The 20,703-nt window shown below is 51.1% G+C and overlaps 1 protein-coding gene across 3 annotated transcripts in view; it reads right to left on the bottom strand.

Annotated features, from left to right (window-relative positions):
- ZNF423 (zinc finger protein 423) overlaps positions 1 to 20,703 on the bottom strand; it is a 330,174-nt gene that overhangs the window by 233,624 nt on the left and 75,847 nt on the right. Inside the window, exon 1 of one of the 3 annotated variants that reach the window (XM_061173370.1) lies at positions 801 to 879. The exons of the other annotated variants lie outside the window; for them this stretch is intronic. The gene's annotated coding sequence lies outside the window, so the exon portion shown is untranslated. Of the gene's footprint in view, positions 1 to 800; positions 880 to 20,703 lie in introns of those variants that run through there. 3 annotated transcript variants of the gene reach the window in all.

Below are 20,703 nucleotides of genomic sequence, written 5' to 3'. Positions count from 1 at the left end.
GAACCTTCACCCCAACAGGGCCAGCCCCCCACACGCACTCTGGGTGCTCACTGGGCACCCCGCTTTCCTGCTCTTACCACAGCAGTCATGGTCCTCTTTGCAGAACATCCCACCGTCCCCGCGCCAGTGAGCAGGCTCCAGGCAGGCAGGGTCAGCATCAATTTTGCTCATCTGACTCCCCCACCCCACTCGGCCCCCACCATAAGGCCTGGCACACAACAGGTGCTCGATAAATGTATGCGAACCAAGCAGTCTGAAAGGGCCCTTCCTACCCTAGCATTTGAACGTCCAGCCATGGCTCTGCAAGTCTCTGGGGAAAGTCGAGACAGTGGGAACAAAGCCAGGAACAGGCCCCTGGTCCTGCCTGCTGCCCCAGGACTCCAGGAATGGAAAGGACTCCCTGCCCTTGGTCCTGAGGAGCCTCTGCTGTAACCCAGAGGCCAGCTGCCCCCCAGCGATCCTCCAGACCAGGGTCTCCGGTCCAGCCCCGCGAGGGCCTGCAAGGCCAGAAGCCCCACTCCCTGCAGCCACAGCGGAGAGGCTGTGTAGAGCCTTTAGAAATTAGCAGGCTGCCGGGCGTGGAGACAGCCCGCCCGGTGTGCGGCGCGTCCCCGGGAACACTGAAGTGGAGCCTGGAGGAAAGGGAACGTGTCTGAGGGAGCGGCTTCACCGCGTTGCTGCTGCTGAGGCGGAAGCCAGAGGGCACTGACAGCTTCCCGAAGCTGCTCCCCCGGACCCCACGGCCCACGGGCGGAGGCCCCGCCCCCTGCAAGGACCCTTCACCCCCCCTACCGCTTCACCTCCTGCGCTGACTGAGGCCTGCCCGCTTGCTGCTGACTTCCCTCCAGCGCCCAGGAGGGTGCCCAGTCCCGCAAATGAGCTGTGGGGCATTCCGGAAGTCTCCAGAAACCTGGACCCGTAGGCAGCTGACAGGACAAAGCCAAGGGCCCACACAGCACACTTGAGGGGCCTCGGGGAAAACACAGCCTTCGCTCAGGCGGGAGCCCCCTCCGCGGGGGTGGATTTAAGTGGGGAGTGGGCCGGACCTACACCCGCCAATCAGAGCAAGGCCTGCTTGGAGCCTAGGAGGAGGGCAGACCTGGAAAGGATTAACCACAGATCAAAGGTCAAGTGGGCAGCGCAAAGGAAACTTCCAGACCCACTCCAGGGGCCCGGTGGCCACCTCGGATGGCCAATATCTGCGTGATCTATATGCGCACGCACACCCACGCCCCATCACCACCCCCTGCTCATCCTCAAACCGTCACTTAACTCGGATTTCAAACTGCTCGCGTTGTTCTTTAATCAACATGAAGCAGAAACCTTTTATTAAATGCTGCTAATTTTTTATTGATCACACTGTGAATCATTTCATTTTCCATTACCACAAATGTCTCCTATCAGAGCTCCACGATTACGCTTCTTTATTCGGTCTCAAGCAACTTGTCACATTTAATCAGTTTGCCATTTCAGTATTGCTCAAAAATTAGAAAGCGGGATCTCTGTATCATTACTGCTTTTGTTTAAAAAAATGAAAAGTTTCCATATAAGAAGGGTTATTATACTTGGAATAAATATACATGAATCAAATTCAAATGAAATTCCTCCCTGACTCTAACCAATTTTAGCATTAGCTTTTATAATTTTTTTAGGTTTATTTTCACGGAAAGACTATTCATAATTATTGCTCGTACTCTCCCAAAACACTTATGTTACTAAAGTGTGAAATGTCTTCTAACACAAAGACAGATCTCTGGGAAGTAATTACAGAAATGCATTCAGGGGCAATAATTCTATATTAGCTGTCAGCAGCAGACATCCTCTGAAAGGCACTTGTTATGAAGGAATTATTTGTGTAACCATTGAAGGCATGGCAGGCAAGCCCACACTGAAAGGCTGTGTCGGACCAGAAGCTTGGGCTCCCTCATCAAGGGTCAAATTAAGTTTAAATCATTACCTTGAAGCCAAGCAAACGCGTACCTGACTGTCTATTGTGGAGACGTTTTTGAGACGCACTCAAGCGCAACGTGGTCCTCCCATACCCAGCGTGGTGCAATTACCCTGAGTCTCAAAAGGATTCTGCCAGGAGCTTGTCACAATAGGGAGAGAGGAGGTGGCAGGGTGTCTGTTAAATGCTAACTCATGTCACCAAACAGAATTCTCAAGAATTATAAATTGCCAAGATGCCTCGCAGCTGACCCCCGCGCGTTAAGAAGAGCCCAGAATATTATCAGGAAAGCGCAAGAATTTACATCAAAGGCAAGAAAGGACTCTCTGTGGGGAGCCCACGGGGATGCAGCTGAGGGGATGGGGACCCAGTGGACTACCTCTTCGGCCCATTGAAGTTACAACTGGGGTCTGGGCGGTGATGCCAGCTCCCTCTGGGGTGGAAAAGTACCCTGAAATGAGGGCTCGTGGACGTAGCATTGGAGGGGGACCAAGGAGATGCCTTCATTGTTGTCTGAGCTTTATCCCCAACTCTTGGCCAGTCCAGTTGCCTCCGCTCTCTGAGCCTCAGTTTCCCCATCTGTAACAACATCCTGCATCGACATTGTATTGAGGGTATTAACAGAGTGACTAGAAACAAAGAAGCTGCAGCCTTAGCCCCCTCCTGTTCGGGGCCTAGTTCTCCCACCTATAAAATGGCAGGACTGATTCTGGAGCCATTAAAGGAGCCACCTGGCCTCTGAGTGTGGGGAGAAAGCATGGGGGTAAGGACAGAGTATCTTCCCAGTTCACTGGGTCCCACAGACACCTCGGGAATTGCTGAGACCCCTCGAGCCTCAGTTTTCCCATCTCTAAAAAGGACACACTGAAGATCACTGCCCTGAGTTGTGCTCAGAAATCAAAGTGTGAAACACAAACCTAGGCTTCTTTAATCTGCTCGGCCACTGTTGTTGCCAAAGAGACAGGTGCTTTCTAAGAAAACTTGGGGCAAAAGGCACAAGAGCTACTTCCCCCTAACAGCATGGGGCCCAGCTACCCTGGGCAGTGCCCACAGTTAGCTGTCCCGCCCCCGGCTATAGTACCCTGATCTTTCATGGGGCCAGCCCTCCCCATCCCCCGCTCTGAGGCTCACTTGGGGCAGGCCCCACCTCCAAGCTCTAAGGACGGGCCCATGACCCAGGCCTGGACAACCAAGGATGGACATGTGACCCAAGTGGGGCTACTGAGACACAATCCAAGCCATTTTCTGGAACCACTGGGAGAGAAGTTACCTAAAGTGATGGTGGGGTGAGCAGAGCTGACAGATGGAGAGAGGGGGCAAAGGGCGTTTCAGCCATGCCCTTTGACCCAGTCATTTCACATCAAGGTTTATCTGCTAGAAAACTCCTGTACCTGAGAATTCACTGTGAGAATATCCACCCCAGAATCATGTGTAATAGCCAAAAGCAAAAAAAAAACCAGACCACGTCTACGTTTCCATGAATGGAATATGGATAAACTGTGGTACATTCAGAGAATAGACACCATGCAGCAATAAAACAGAGCTACACGTATCAACAAGGATTAATCTTCCAAACATAACACAGAGAGAGAGAAAAAGCAAGTTGCCAAAGATAAACTATGGTAATACGATAAAATACGACAACACTTATAGAAAGTCTAAAACATGTATACCAATAGTATTGATATACCATTCATATGTATTTCAAGAAGAAAGACATACATGGAAATGATAAATGCCAGGCCCTGGGGGGAGGGAGAGAAAGATGATTGGGAGCACGTTGGGTGAACGGAGCTCTGTTCCTTATGCTGAAGGGTACGTCTTGGGTGGTCATTATTCTCTTTTACGTATCTGAAATATTTCATGATAGAAAAGACTATTGCTGAGCCACTAAAAATGTTTAAAAGGAGGGATGGTGAATGAATTGGGGAATCACAAGGAAGCACAGAATTTTAGGTGGAGAAGCCTCCAGAGAAAGGACAGGAAAGGCCAGCTTTTTCAGAATTTAAGACTCAAGGTATTGTTCCGAGGCCACGTGGTCAGTTAGTGGCAGAGCCAGGGCTAGTCCTCAGGTCCATGGATCCTACCTCAGCCCTGTGCTCCTCCCCCTTCATCCAGTGTGACAGGGGTGGAGAGGGGGGAGCAGAGGAGGGAGAGGAGTTTGTGGCTTGAGAAAATAAATGGTACCTAAGCACTTGGTTCTATTAGGGCAGGAACTTGTCTGTTTTGTTCGCTGTGGAATCCCCAGCAATTAGAACAGCACCTGGCACATAGTGGGTACACAATAACTATGTACTGAATGAATGAATGAGTGGATGGATGGATGAATATAGACTGAGATGAATTAAAGTCGTACACATCCATTCCTTAGAACAGACCCTCTTGGACAGGATCCCTTTGCTGCACCACAAGGTAGTCATTTTTAAGCAAATGCTGATTTTCCACCTTCGTGTCTTTAAAAAAAAAAAAAAATCAATGCTCCAACTCTGACTTCTCACCAATTTTCTGACCCTCCCGTAGGCAGGCTGAGATTGTGAGTCATGGCTGAGTCTGGAAAACCACCTTTGGGGAGATGAGAATGGAAAACAGTCTAATTTAAGGAGGAGCCAGGTACTGCCTAAAACGCATCCCTGCCCCCCCCCCCTTCCATGAATGCACATCGAATGGAAAAAATTACTCAGACTCTCTCTGCTGGAGAGCGTCTGATGGCTGGGCCGACCGAAAGGAGCTGGTTGCTAAGAAATCACACCGGGCAACATCAGATGATCACTTGCTACAGGTGAGATATGGGCAGGGTCAAAGTCCAAAACAGTTTCTGGAAATCTTTCCAGCAAAGCCCCTTTCCTGTGCAGGGAGAGGAGGAAAAGCAGCCATGTTGTCAGGGACCCACTGTGACGTCTAGTTTATGAGGCAGAGACTCTTAGCAGCCTCAATTACAGATAAGGAAATGGAGACCCAGAGAGGGCAAGGCCACAGAGCTAGAGGATGGCAGAGCAGGGATTCCAATCTCCAAGAGGCCGGTGCTCCTTCTGACCACAGAGGTGCTTCCCAGGCTGCCAGGTCAGGGTTTCTCTGGGTTCACTCCTCTAGTGCAGAAAGAGGTGAACACAGAAGTCTAGGCCACCACAAAGACGGCCGTGACCACAGCCTGCAGCCTTCCCACTTGGAGAACACCAAGTTTCCATAGGGTCCAGGTGGTGCCATCCCATCTCCGCCACATTAAATAAAGAGATGAGGCAGGTGGAGTGTCACTTTCTTCTCCAGCCGAGGTACCACCCCAGAAGGGCAATCATTAGCACCAAGATCCACCAAAGGCATGGAGCCCAGGGAGTGAGGTCCCGTGGGAGGCCCCAGCTAAGAAGGGCACAGGGACCCCAGGTGGCTGTAGGAAAGACTGAGGCCAGCCCAGAAATGCCCAAGCTGGGGGCTCTGCCCATATTTCCAATAGGAATCCACCATTCCTGCCCTTGGGGCTGATGCCAGGCATGTATCAGGCCAACCAGTGGTCCCACCTAGCTTTCTGCCCAGAACTGTTTCTGTATTTCTGAGTTTCTTTCCCACAAAAATGAGGCTTTACTATTATTTCTGATTGCAAAGATAACTGCGATTAGTATCACACAGAAAAGTATAAAGAAAATAGTAAAAATCACCTGAAATCTCACTCCCAGAGGTTTGTGCTGTGACCACTTTGATGAATAAGATCTCGCATTTCCGGACACGCGCAGCAATCCTCTTATGAGTGGGATCCTGAGCTGCACGCCCACTTGTAACCTTTTTACACTTTGTGCCGAGATCATCTCTGTCAGGGATCACTTCTTAGCGTCTACCTTTTTTTTTTTTTTAATTTGACCATGCCACAGGTCAAACAGGATCTTAACAGCCTGCAAGATCTTAGTTCCCCGACCAGGGATCGAACCCAGGCCCTGGCAGTGAAAGCACCAAGACCTAACCACTGGAGTGCCAGGGAATTCCCCTTAGAGTCTGCCTTTACAGCTTCCTCTAGAGGGAAATCTCACGGTTCCCAACACCTAGTTAAATATAAACAGGTCCCAGTAACAAACTTGGGAGAGGTGGGCTTGTTCTATCTCAGAAAAAGTTTCCTTGCTCTGAAAATGGGTTCACCCTGGAGTCCTGGGTTAACAACAGGGTTTCTGGAGATGAGGGTCAAAGGGCCACCTGGGTCAGCATCACCTGGAAGGGGATCCTGTTAAAATGCAGATGTCATACCAGCAGCCCCTCTCTAAATATGAGGCCCAGAAATCGTATTTAACAAGCCTCCGTATCCCCACCCCTAGGTGCTGTCCTAATGTCTTTAAAATAGAACTGAAATAGTAATGATTCTCTAACACAATTTTTCAATCACCACACTAGACCAGAAGGCTGACGATGACTCCCAAGAAAAAGAACTTGCTTCGTGCACCAGCACTGACGCACGGAGTCAGGTCTGCTCCCCGGTGCTCAGCCCTCCTCTCTCCACACCATCCTGGCCCACCACTGCCTGCTGCATCTGTGCAGAGGACAGACGGCGTGTGGTGGAGAGTTTGGGCAGCCGACCTTGAAAGGAAGGATGCCCTCAGCCTGTGACCCTGAGTGGCCCTTGAGCCCCGTCTCTGGGTGTCACTCACACGTGTGCACACCCATACACACTCATGCACACTCACCATCAAACTCCTGCCCAGCAGGAGTTGAGTCGGGGCCTCTTTCTCACACCCACTGATCCCAGGGAAAGTTTAGGAAACTCCCACTCTGGGAATTCTCAGTTGGCGGCTTCCTTTCCTCTCTTCACCAAATAGCAAAGGAGGTTTTTCCCCCTCCTAGTCATGAAATTGGGATGCTTCCTGGGTTTCGTCACTAACAGCTAAGCACAGGACCCAAGTCATTCCAACCTTCCAGGGGCCAAGCCAGGAGGGTTTCCAGGAAGCCCCTCATTCTTCTGTCCTTGGAGGAGCCCAGGTGAGGGAAGTGAGCTGGATGTTTCTGGGAAGCAGGCCCCCTGGGAGACACCTTCCCCTCTGTCTGCCAGCTGCTGGCTCTGAATCACAGAAGACGGCCACAGGAAGGAGGGCCAAGGTCCCCAGGGCCAGCCTCACGCTCCTTTCCAGAAGAGAGATGCAGGAGCATTTAAGACACATCCACTTATTCACAAAACAGTTACTGAGACCTACGATGTCCCAGGGACTGTCCTACGGCACAGCAGGGACGGAGGTGGGCAGACCCTCTCGGAGAGTTTACCCTCTCATCAGGGACAAAGACAGCAGATACACAGAGAAACAAAATCATTACTTTGAAGGAGATAAAATAGGTGATGGGGAGGGGACTAGGGGAGGCCAGCTTTAGCCAGGGTGGCGGGAAGGGCCCCTCTGCAGGGGGGCATGAGCTGAGCTGTGGGGGACAAGAAGGGACCAGCCGATCAACACATGGAGAAGGACATTCTGAGGCAAGGAGCGTGAGCACAACGGACCCTGAGGTGATGGAGCATCGGCTCCATTCCAGGAAGCGAGAGGACGTCAGTATACCTACAGCCAGAGCAGGGAGAGCAGCGCTGGGCCTGAGGAAGGCCCAGGACAGCCATCAGATCCTGACTCAGACCGTGACTGAATCAGTGCGAGTGCCTCGATTCAAGGCAAACGTGAAAAATCCAGAGTGAATTCTGATAGATTGAAGGTGACCATGTACAAGTTACAGATTGTGTGAGAGCCTCCGGACTTTAATTCAACTTGGTCACATCTTACTAGCAAACGTTTCTAACATCAGAGGGCCATGTCAGTGGCACACACTGGCTCTGTGCAAAGGGCCGTGGCTGGGGCACAGGCTGCGAGGTCAGACCTGGGTTCAAATCCCATCGTTGCCAGACAAGTCTTCTGATTTATCAAAGACGAAATTATATTCAAAACCATGCTGGTCTTCCAAGTGTCAGACCATGCACACGTGGCCTCTACCTACTGACACAATAACAGGATCGTCCTCAACAGCCCTGCCCAACTTTGAACCCCTGAACCACTGACTCTTAGCCTTGGAAAGATAAAGCGCCACCCAAGAAGGACAGCGATGAGGCTTCTGCCCCTCCCCAAGGGCAAGGGTCTGAGCCAGGACCCCACAGCAAGGAGGCAGCAAATTAAGAGCAGCAGGCTTGTCTTGGGACCCCTAGTCTTGCCCCTCAAGCTCTCCTAGCCCATATCAGGATGCTCACCTCCAAATCACGCTCGTAGAAAAGACCGCTGGACTGAGGGGGCTATCACTGTGTGACAATGTCATCCACCCAGACCATGATTCATTAGCCCAGGAATCTAAGAATTTGGGCCACTGTGGCAGTGACCTAGCCCAGGAAGGCATTTGAAACAGGTGGCCTGGGCTTCCCTGGTGGCACAGTGGTTAAGAATCCGCCTGCCAATGCAGGGGACGCGGGTTCGAACCCTGGTCCGGGAAGATCCCACATGCCCTGGTCCGGGAAGATCCCACATGCGGAGCAACTAAGCCCATGCGCCACAACTACTGAGCCTGCGCTCTAGAGCCCGCGAGCCACAACTACTGAGCCCGCGTGCCACAACTACTGAAGCCCGTGCGCCTAGAGTCCGTGCTCCGCAACAAGAGAAGCCACCACAATGAGAAGCCCGCACACCACCACAAAGAGTAGCCCCCGCTCGCCATAACTAGAGAAAGCCCACATGCAGCAACCAAAAATAAATAAATTAATTTTTTTGAAAATAGAGTGACTATGCATTTAAAAAAAAAAAAAGAAAGAAAGAAACAGGTGGCCTGGTGCATCACGCAGCTTCCACCCAGCCAACAACTGCACACATGGGGGACCACATCGCTGACCCTCTCCCGACCCTGCCCTGCCAGGCTCAGGCCTGGTGGGCATTCAGCAGCCCTGAATAAGGAGCTGCAATGCTCGCTCCTATCCACACAGCTTGTCCTGGACTTCCCAGCACCTGCACCAGTTGTTTGAAAGACTCAAGGGCCTGGGAGTCCCTGCCAGAACCGGTCCCTACCTCTGACAATGGCACCATCGTCAGAGAACTCTAGCCCTGGATATCTCTGCAAGCATCTCACCCTTTAAAATGGGTGCAGGGAGCAGGGCAGGAAAACTGTCTCCAGACCACTGAAGAGGAGTACACAGAAGAGCAGGCTTGTTCTGGGATATCACAGGGCACAGAACCAGAGCCCGTGGGGCCATCCAGGAGGAGAAAAAACCTGCCCCGGTTCATCACGAGGACTGAGAACGTGGTCTTGACCTCCGATGAGCTGGAGATGCACCCCTGTTTCACAGCTCATGAGCTGTGTGACCACAGGCTAATTACTTAACCTCTCTGAACCTCAGTTTCATACCTCCTTCTTGTCCAAGAGGACAGTGACACTGCACACCCCACCCCTCACCCTATCTACTTACTTTTAGTTCGCGTTTATTGAGCACTTACTTACTCAGTAGGTGCTCAATAAACATGACGACCGGGGCTGCCACTAGGGTCCAGGCAGCTCTGGAAGGAAAAGAGCCTCCCCATCCCTGGAGGCATTCAAGCAGAGCCTGGAAGAAAACATGTTGGGGAGTGGCTTAGAGGATGGGGGCTTCCAGGCTCCCTCCCATTCCATGAGCTGCTGCATCTGCCCTCTGCCCAGTGCCTGGGGACAGCCAGCTCCCATCACCACTACTGGAAGGCTGAGGACAGACACGGTCTGTCGGGCCAGGACACATGTGCCTGGGGTTCGGACAGCTGCCTTGATTTCTGGATCACCAGAGGTTTATTAGCACCACAAAGCGCAGCCCCTTACAATGTTTAATGAGAGAAGTAATCATTATGGGGGGCTGAGGGGGCAGGCAGGGGTCGGAAGGAAAGAAGAAACTTTTTGCCAACATTGTGAGTTGAGTGCCAGGCGGGATGGACTTAAATCCTCCCTCAAAGGCCCCCCTGGGCAGGGCACTTCCTGCAGACAATTGGAACTCAGCCTGTAGGGTTCGACTTCCTTTGTGTTAACTAATTTCTGACTCGGGGTTTTCAGCTATTTATTTCTAGAACAATACGCTCACTGCAACGGCCGGCCGGCCAGTGCGGCAATCTTCCTGGCGGTGACAGTGTGCTTGCTCTCCCCTGCTTTTCTCCACGGTAGGAGGGGGGAGGTGTGAAAAGCCATCTAAAAGAGGTGGGGAGAAGTGGTCCAGCCCTGTCCTCCCCAAGTGCAAGTCTCATTTTCAGCTCTCTGGAGCCAGAATGCAAGACAGGACCCCAGAGGGGTCTTGTAGACCCAAGGTTTCAGGCCAGGCAAGCGACAAGGGGGGGGGGGAAAGAGGGTCCAGCCCCCAAAAGGAACTCTTCCTCCATACAGTAATTAACTGAGGTTCCCAGAACCCTTCCGCAAGCAAGCACGGCACTCGCCTGCTTTTTCCCTCTCTGTAATCTTTTTCTAATTTGCGTTGCCGCTTCCTGCTTCCTCCAAGCCACCTTAATTGGAAACTCTTTCGTTCACACGGAAAGTTCCTCTCTGCTCTCTGAGGACACCTATCGAGGGTGGAACCAGGCTCTTCATAATAATTCTTAGCAGACATGGCTAATAATGACCCTCTTTCGCTAATGAAAAAAACACACACATGCACACATCGTGACTGCTGTAATTAAGCTTGTGACGAGTTGAGTTGGAGGGAAATTAGATTTATTTACATGCTGTTCTGTTGCTGATGAAGCACTAGCTATAGGGAAGACTTCTAATTAACCCTCGTTTAGAGGCTGCGCTCTCTGTGCCTGCTTCCCTCTACATACCCTTTGTAAATTGCAGTTGGTTAAAAAAAATAATAATAATAATTAGCCATTCTTAGAGTTCATTCTCTCCCGCAACTCTCCTTAATCCTTGAGCTGTGTTGCCCAGACGCTGACAGTAATAAAATGCCTGAAAGATTTCAGTTCTGAGCTGTAGTCACGTCAATTCATCAGCCAACGAGTGTTGCAGGAGAGCCTGCCCACGGCCAGGCCATGTCTAGGCACCCAGTGGATCAGAAGTGGAACCAGAGGCAGGCCTGCCTCGCAGGAGGTTAGGATGATCAGAAGGGAACCTGGGGAGTGGCCAGTTAAGGCAGAAATCACAGCAGAGGGGCCTGGCTGGAAGCAGGCTGCTTTTGGGTTTGAGGTGGAAGAAACAGAGAGGCACTGAGGGGCTGGTGAGGGAGGGAGGACAAACAGATGCAGCATTTAAGCAAGATCCGGGCAGAGCCCACAGAGGCGACTGGAAGCCTCGAGGTCCAGGATCTGCAGAACAGACTTGCTGCCCGTTGTTGACTGCTTCCTCCACCTTGTGTGTGTGCAGCCATGTCTGGGAAAGAAAGAGGCCCGGGACAGCCAGGGCTAGAAACACACGCAGGTCCAGGGCTAGACGTTCACATCCTGGAAGGCCCAGGTTCCTAGACCCTGGTTTCCAGGAAGCCGCATGCATCAGACAAGGGCGTCTACCACCATTTACCATAGCCCCTTGGGTCCAAGAGGCCGCCCAATGCAGGACACCCATGAACTTAATGATGGCTTTCTTGGGAGGAGGGAGAGTCATTTCACTAGACATACACATGGATATTAAAATGCACCCCCAATTTCAAAAATGTTAGACAATGATAAAAATTCACATCTTAGAATCAAAGCAGTAGGATAAGCAAGTCTTCAGAGGACAGCCTTGCAGGAGGCCGGACCCTACCTGAAATATGCAGAATCAGGCAAGTTCCCCATCCCCACCCCCTCCCCCATGTCCCACCGATGGCCAAGGCAAGGAGCGTCTCGGCAGTCACAGCCGACTCCGGGTGCTGCCATCTCTCAGGGTCGTCCTTCCCTCCAGCTGTATAGCGCAAGGGGTCCCTGCCCTTCCCTTCAGGGCCCCAGGGAAGCTTCAAGTTGGAAGAAACCTCAGAGGTCACCTCACCCAGCCCAGCTCTTACCTGGCCAAAGCCACCCCCTCCAGCATCCCCCCCGAGGGCTGTCAGAGCCAGCCGGCACACCTCCAGGGGAAGGTGGTTGCGACAGTCACCAGCTCCCAGGGCACTGCCAGGCAACGGAACGTGATGATGGAGGGAAACTGGCACGGATGGGCTGGGAACACGGGGACAACGCCCATCCTGAGTTTGGTTACTTGTGAGCACCTCTGACAAGTGAGGAGTGGGGGAGGGCAGGCATGAACATGCACAGGCTTCAGAAGCCACGTCTATGTAGCTGCTCAATTAGTTGAGTTTTCTTCTAAAGCATGTGAGACTTTTTAAAAGCCTAAGTCCTGATGAAAGACAGCACAGCTCTAGGCTCCAGAGTAAAGTAGTAAAGGGAATTTCATTCCGTGTCACCCACATACAATAAACCTGGCTTGTGCTTGGGTGTCTTGTCTTTCTTCTAAACTACTAGCCACGCTGTACAATGACCGTTATTTCTTTTCCCTTAGACTGTGCAACGTCGGGCAAGGCACTCGTGGCCCCTCGAGGAGAAGGACCAAATCCAGCACCTCTGCATCCTCCATGCCAAAGACAAAACAGACTTTCCATCAACGTGTGTCAATAAATGAGGCCAAGAATTTCCAATCTCAGAATCCCCTGGCGGTACAGTGGTTAAGACTCGGTGCTTCCACTGCCGTGGGCCTGGGTTCAATCCCTGGTTGGGGAACTAAGATCTCATAAGCCGTGTGGCACAGCCAAAAAAAAAAAAAAAATCTCCAATCTCAAAAATCACATTTTCCTTGACTTTCAATATCATATCGCGGATTCCATGGGTTTGTGATGCTTACTACTCACCCAACTTACTGACTTGCTGTATAACATCTCCCACATTCTCCTTCTATTTACCGTCGCTCGGGAGTTCATGAACTCGTAGCAAAGGCAGCCCTTCGTAAGGTGTTCACACAATCACTGCCACCTTCCCTGACCCAGGGGAGGGGCTTCGTAAGTGTGGAGTGAACAGGGAAACCAGCCCCCAGCTCCTGTTCAGGAACTGGCTTGGTCATCCACTTGCTTGAAGTAAGTTTCCAGGACATGAGGAGGCCCTACACGCTAAGCACCGCACGGCCCACATCAAAGGTTAACACTGTCTAATTACCCTGCGTTTTTAAATCACCATAGCCCAATCCCGTAGAACTCATGCCTGTAACTTCCAGAATTCAACACAGTTCTGCAAGTTATTGGGACTTTTGGGAACTCAAACCAAGCCAGATGCATGACCACCTGCCTGCGAATCCCCCCTTGGGTGGAGTGGTGGGGAGCCTGACTCAGCAGGAAAAGCCCCCTTGCCATCGATTCTGAAGAAGAATGGCCTCGAAGACACACACCCACGCGCCCGGGACGCCCCAGCAGCAAACTCAGGTTTACCTGCTGCAGCAGGTGCGAGGAGATTAATTTCCCCAAATGCTCAGAAGGAGAAATATGTTACAAATGACAAGTCAAAGAAAGAATGATGTACGACTCCTCGCTCAGGACCTTTCATCAGCTCCTCCCCTCCACCCCGTTGGTCCATTCCAGCCGTCGTCACCCCGGCTTAGGACCACGTCACCGCTTCCCCTGACGACCGCAAAACCTTGGTGGCTTATCCAGCCACTCGCCAAACCCTGGTGGCGGGGGGACAGCTGCTAGGCAGGTAGGCACCAGAATGTTCTTCTTGCTCCAACTTCAACTGCCAACAGTGGAAAATGTTTTATCCAGGAGCCTAAACATCGGAAGGATCCACATCAAAGATTTCTTTTAAAGGATGTTTAAAATAATCATCCTTTCAAAAAATATTACGCCCTCATACTCCTTAAAGAGTGACACTCCACGTCTAAATTGTAGTGGCAAGGGACGCACACTTCGGTGACAACATTAAAGAAATGCAAGGAAGTGATGGCCATAAAAGTCAGGCTAGTGGTTATTTCTGGAAGGAGGAGGGGGCTGTGGCTGGGATGGAGAACACAGACGGGGCTTCTGGGGTGACTGGCAAAGTTCTCTCTCCAACCGCGGGAGGCGGTTTCAATGACGTCCCGCCTTATAAGAATTCACTAAGTTCTACATTTGTTTTGTGGGGTGTCCGTATCTGTTTCAGTTTACAGTAAAACAGTTCAAAAAATAATAAAAGGAAAGCTTGCTATACCGTGGAGGTGATGCAACCTAAGGGCCAGCAAATGGCTGGAGGGTGACATGAAGGCAGCCCAGGGTCAGCTTACAGGTGGATCATGGTAGACTCGCCACCAGCATGTGGCTCGTGAAAGTTCTCAGTCCGGAATAAGCTTTGTTGGGTAATGGATGTTTTAAAGAATGGAATTGCACTTTTGCAAACACATACACCTTTGTCACATACCAGAATTTCCTGTTTTCAGCCACTGTGCTCATATGGAATTAAGATCCCCAAACTCTGGAAGTGGCATTGGTTTGGAATGAGTTGGGGGCCAAACATCCCCACATCCCCCTTTAGGCATCAGGGCTCCCCGAAGGAGCCTAGGCGGGGCCAGGAACCTTGCCCCTTAGCCCTGTTCTCTTCACTGTGCTGAGTCTGTAAAGAGAGGTTTCTGGCAGGGACACCCCACTGGGCTGTAAGCTATTTAAGGGCCAGGATCACTTCTGACTTGCTTACACTGTAACCCCAGGGCCTGGTGTTTGCTGAATGAATGAATGAGTCACCATTTTACAAGAGCTTTCCTCTCTATTACATTCCACGGATCAGGAACCACACCTGCCTCACTTGCCGTGGAACCATCAGTGCCTAACCCAGGGCTCAGCACACAGAAGGTCCCCAATATATTCTTATAAAATAAATGAAGGAAAAAGAACAGCTGTTCTAGAGATGGAGGATACAAAGATGACCAAGACGTTGTCCTTTTGTCAAGGACCTCCTCATCTAGCAAGGAGAGGCACAAACCAGACCATGTGATGAAGGCAAAGGCAGAAAATGAGCAGGTGGTGATGGGAGCACAGGAGGGGGCTTCGAACTGTGAGGGGAAATCAGGGAGGGCTTCTCGGAAGAGAGGACGTGGATCTGATTCTTGAAGGAAAACCCAGAAAGTCTCCCCACTGGAAGGCAGGCAGCACCTCCTGGGAAGTGTCCAGGGTCTCCCCATCCACACTGAGTTCTCCGCAAACCATCTGCCATGTCTGCTGCTTCCACCAAGAGTCATCTCCCCAAAGTCCTCTCATCATGCCATGATCACCACCTCCCCTCCAACATAAACACACACTTACACACACACACCAAAGAAAGCTCTTGGCCTCCCAAATACAGTGTGACCTGGGACAAGTTACTTAACCTCTCTGAGGCTTTGGTTTCCTCAACAGTAAAAGGGAGATGATGACAGTGGTGCCTGAATTAGAGGGCTATTGGGGGATTACATGCCATAAACCATGGAAAGTGCTCAGCGCAGCACTGGGTACTGTTACTGAGAAGAGCTTCCTTCTGACTGCCATTGTTATTACTAAAGAGGGCATGCTTCCGAGGAAAGTAAACCCGAGTGTGTCCCCAGCCATCTCACACTTTGCTGACATGGGCCTTGGATGTGCACACAGATCTCCTTTGATCTTGTTCAAAGGCAGCATCTAATTCAGCAGGTCTGGGGAGGGGCCCGAGATTCTACATTTCTAGCCAGCTGGTGAGTGATGCCGGTCCGTGGACCACACTTTGAGTAGCAAACACTTAGTCCAACTGACCCCCAGTCTCCTCCCTTGGAAAGTGGGAGCGATAACAACCACGGCACAGCGTTGTTACGCTGATTAAACGAGGCAATGTGCGTACAGAAAGCCCTGGCGCTCAGCTGGGTACGTGGTTGGTGCTGAGAAGATGACGCCCCCTCCCAACCCCCGCCTCCCTCCTCTTCTCCCACCAACTGGCTAATTCCAAATAGTATTCTTCTTGGCACACCCTCACCCAGAAACAGTGTTCAAATAAGGCTTAATGGGGGATGAATGAGTGAAGAAATCCCTATTTAAAACCCACTCGGCAGGGCTTCCCTGGTGGCGCAGTGGTTAAGAATCTACCTGCCAATGCAGGGGACACGGGTTCGAGCCCTGGTCCGGGAGGATCCCACATGCCGCGGAGCAACTGAGCCCGTGTGCCACAACTACTGAGCTTGTGCTCTAGAGCCCGCGAGCCGCAACTACTGAAGCCCGCGAGCCACAACTACTGAAGCCCGCGCACCTAGAGCCCGTGCTCCGCAACAAGAGAAGCCACCGCAATGAGAAGCCCGCGCACCGCAAGGAAGAGTAGCCCCCGCTCACCGCAACTAGAGTAAGCCCACGCCCAGCAACGAAGACCCAACGCAGCCAAAAATAAGTAAATTAAATAAATAAATTTTAAAAAATAACCCACTTGGCAAAGAGGTTGAGATCCAGAAGCAGAGCCTGCAGGGCCCAGACCCCTGGAGATGCAGTATGGGTATAACTGCCAGATGTGTCAGGAAGGACCTGTGAATCAAAATCTCCCCACCGGGTCCCGCCCCACAAGGAAGTGGCCACCACTGAGGACATCCACCCGGGCAGCATCTGCCCCTCCCCACGTCTCCCCTCACCTTGGCTATGGGAGACGTACAGTTGCCAGGACAGAACTCCCCACTCGGAAGCCTTTGCACAGCGCTTCACAGGTACATAGACCCTGTGCACGCTTCCCAGCACTATGAGGCTGTCCTGGCGTCCAGACCAGAGGACCGAGGCTCAGAACACTTTACCAGCATAAGGCCTGACCTGTACTTGCCAAGAGTGGTGGGGAGCAGTGAAGGGCTCGCAGCCCCCTCCCTGTCATGCAGAATGTCAAAAGGACACATGGGGCCCCCCAGTACCCTCCACCCTAGGAACCGCGTGTGTTGACCTGTGGCTCTTATCTTTACCCTCGGTCTGAAAGGCTGGCTAGGCCAAGCCCAAGAGTGGGTCTTGGAATTATATCATCTTAATAATTTAGGGGGAAATGAACTAAGTAAAGAGCCCACAACCTTCACATCTCTGAAATGAAGATGTTTTTATTTCTGGTGTTTCTTTTCATGTCCCTTTTCTATTGAGACTTAATTTAGATGCAGTAAAGTGCTCAAATCTTAAGCAAAGGGGGTGACACGTTTTTACAGAAGACCCTCCCAGGACCCCAAAGTCTCCCACAGGGCCCTCCCAGCCATGCCCCAAGGCCAGTTGCTGCCGGATCTCTGTCACCAGACACCGCTCTGCCCAGTTCTGAATGGCACATAAATGGACACACACATCACGCTCTCTTTTGTGTCTGGCTTCTTTCACTCAACATTATGTCTCAGAGGTGCATCCAACACTTGGGGATGGCGCTGCGCCATTCGTCCTCACTGCCGTGTTCATACTTTTAAGTTTTGCTTTCTTAAAAGTCAGGTCCAATCCCGTCCTTTTTCTCCCCCATCGGTGTCACTGACTAAGGGCTCACCTTAGACCACAGAGCAGCTCACCCCATTATTTCTGTTCTGCCATTTGTCTGGTTGCTGGTTTGAGGTTAAAAGCATTTCCATTACCGCACGTGGCAACCAAACTTCACTAAGCAGAGAGCTCCCTCTCTCCTCCGAGCACAACTGATGGCTGAGATGGCCTGCCTGAGCGGGGCGGGGGAAGGCGGGAAGGGGCTGCGTCTGTGGGTCACCTGCTCCAGTGGCCAGGCGGTGGCAGGTAGGAGGGCAGAGCTGGCAGGGTTGGCAAGAGCTCTCCACTCCACCAAGGGAGCTTCACCACACCCTCGCCCCTGAAAGCCACTCCCAACAAGCCTCTTGCCTCTGGTGTCCGTTATCCAGGTGGGAACAAGAAAAGTCCATGCCCTCCACTTTCCTTCTCAGTCGGCCAGCAGACAGAGCTTTAGGAGAGGGTGTTGTAACATGGTGAAGCCACTTGGCAGTTTTTCCAAATAATTAAGCAACCCACATCTCCACTGACTGATGAATGCATAAACAAAACTTGGAGTATACATACAACGGAATATCATTCAACCTTAAAAAGAAGGAAATTCTGACGCACGCTACAACATGGATGAGCCACGAAGACATGCTAAGCGAAATAATCCAGACACAAAAGGACAAATACTGTTTGATTCCACTTCCATGAGGCAAATTCACAGAGACAAAAGTAGAAGGAAGGTTTCCAGAGGCTGGAGGGAGTGGGGAATGAGGAGTTAGTGTTTAATAGGTAGAGAGTTTTAGTTTGGGAAGATGAAAAGAATTCTGGAGATGGATGGTGGTAATGATTACATAACAATGTGAATGTTCTTAATGCCACTGACCTGCACATTTGACAATAGTTAAGACGGTAAATTATATGTTATGTATATTTTACCATAATTTTTTAAAAATTTTATTGGGGAAAAAAGTAAAATGCTGAGAAAAGGCAGGCAGATGCAAGAAAATTAAGGCAAAAGTCATGATATTAATATGAGACAAAAATTCAATTCAAGGCAAATACCATTAAATAAAACAATGAGAGTTGTTTTATATTTTTTTAAAATTCAGTGAGGGTTTGCAGCCATGGTAAGTCCAAAGTAGAAGCAAGATGCAGAAGGGTGTACAATCTGCAACCAGAGGAAAGAAGACAGTAAAAAACTCCTCTCCCTTCTCTCTCTTGCTCCCAACATCACTGCCGGAGAAAGCAAAATTTGTGGTGTGCAAGAAAACACACAAGCTTCCATCAGACAGAGCGAGTTCTGATCCTGAAGGCAGTGGGACACCCTCCCCTGGACGTGTTGGTCCATGCTTTTCTCAAGTCTTGGAACCTTCAGAGCAAGACCCAGGCTCTGAATGACTCCTTCCTCCAGCTTCTTGTAAAACGAGGTTTTGCACACTGGAGGGCCCAGGAAACTCAAAACAGCCAGTCTCCAACCAAGGACCCATCTGGAACTGACGCACAGATTCCTCTGCTTCTGAGCAATAATCAAAGCAACAGCCCCCAGCACTGTACACCACGCCCCCTCCCTCAGACCCCAGGCTCTCTACAGCCTTTTCTCTCTACACACTTCACAGCAGTGCTATGAGGCAGGGGCACTGGCTACATTTTACAGATGAGGAAACTGACGCCCATAGAAGACAAGTAACTGAGCTTAGGTTCCAAGCAGGAGGCAAAGCTTGGATGCACGTTGATGACCTGTCAGACTCCAGAGCCCAATTCTTAACCATTAGGCTATGGTGCCCTTCTGAGACATGTAAACAACCTAGGGGACTTCACAGCCTAAGTCTCCATGGACAACTGAATGGGTAAACAAAATGTGGCCTGGAAAAGCAGAACTCAGAGTGGGCCAAGGCTGGATCAGGTACACAAAGTCCAAACCATCCCTTAGCAATAATCTCACTGATTCACATTGAGAGTTTAGAGTTTTCAAATCACTCACATCTAAGAATCTTTTTGCTCCAACAGACCATGGAGGCAGATAGGACAGATTTCGTTGTCATCCACAACTGATAAGAAAGGAAACTTAGAGGAATGATCAGAGAGGGCCATGCATAGCTAAAAGTCACACAGCAAGTTCCTATCAAGTTAGGCCTAGCATCCAACCAGGCCTCATCCTTTGACCCCAGAGACAGACCCCACTAGGCTCCCCAGAATGTGCCCCCAGATACAACATTCCGGAAGCACAGGGATACAGATGGAATTCTCTGAAGTCCGTGCAGCCTTCCTGCCAAGCCACCACATAATGCCTGCCTGCCAGCCTGACATTCAGCCCTCCGTTTTTTATTGCTAATTAATTTGGATGGAGATGTCTTTAAAACGAGACTTAACGTCGGGTCCTCCCCACTGTCTGTGAACCAATTTCATTACAAAAGAAACCGTGTTGCCAAAATGAGAAATCCCCTCCTTTTCAGGCCTGTGCCCTTGAAGGCATCTTATTAGAAAAGACCATTTCTTAATTAACATTTTTGATCTTTAATCCATTACACATCCCTCTAATCCTGTATGGAGGTGCGGCTGGCCCACTTCCACGGGCTGGCTCTGGGCTGCGTGAGGCTGGCAATTTCAGTGCTGAGGGCTCGCTCACAGCTGGACTCCGCCGTGGACAGTCTGCCGCTCCCAGACACCACCTCTGGTCCAGCCGTGGATACATTTCCCGAGCGGGAACCAGGAAGGGGGGCTCGGTGCAGACACCCCCAGATGGGCCAGTCTGCAGACGAGAGTTCATTTCATTAACCCCTGAACCCCATCTCTGCTCGCCCCAGAATGGTTTCAAGCAAAGGTTGTTTTTAGCAGCTCTGGCTCCCACCAAGCCTGAGAGCCGCGAGGCTGGCCTTCCTTCCCATTTGCACAGATCTCAAGCAACTTGACCACATCTGTACGAAGAGCTGGTCCCAGCAAGGTCATAGGACCCCACTCTGTAAAGCTTTGGAACTGCTCAGTGACTCCGTCCTTCCAGAAAGACTTTCTTCATTGGGTTTTGAGGACCCCACCCTCTCCTGGGTTTCCTCCTACCTCCCTGACCATTTGTCTGTCTCCTCAATCTCTCCTCCTCATCCCAACCTTCAGTACTGATGCCTCCTGGACACAGACCTCAACTCCTTTGTTCAGTCTGGGCTCACTCCCCTGGCAGGTGCATCCATCCCAGTTTTAAGTACCAACTACACACTCATGACCCCCAACTACATCCCTAGTCTCATCCTCCCTAGATCGCAGGACCACACACTCGTAAACACATAAGAGGCATCTCAAACTTACGGCCACAACCTAACTCTTGAGCCCATGGCCACCCTCCGCACCAGAGCGGCTCTTTCCAGGACTGCCGTCACAGTGAAGGGCCCCTCCAGCCACCCAGCTGCTCAGCCAAAAACCTTGGAGTTGTCCATGGTCCCCCTCCTTTTCTCATCCCCAACATCCA

The sequence above is a fragment of the Eubalaena glacialis genome, chromosome 18, assembly GCF_028564815.1.
Source record: "Eubalaena glacialis isolate mEubGla1 chromosome 18, mEubGla1.1.hap2.+ XY, whole genome shotgun sequence".
Taxonomy (NCBI): Eukaryota; Metazoa; Chordata; class Mammalia; order Artiodactyla; family Balaenidae; genus Eubalaena; species Eubalaena glacialis.
Note: the sequence above shows the minus strand (reverse complement) of the source record. Positions and strands in the feature narration are given on the sequence as shown.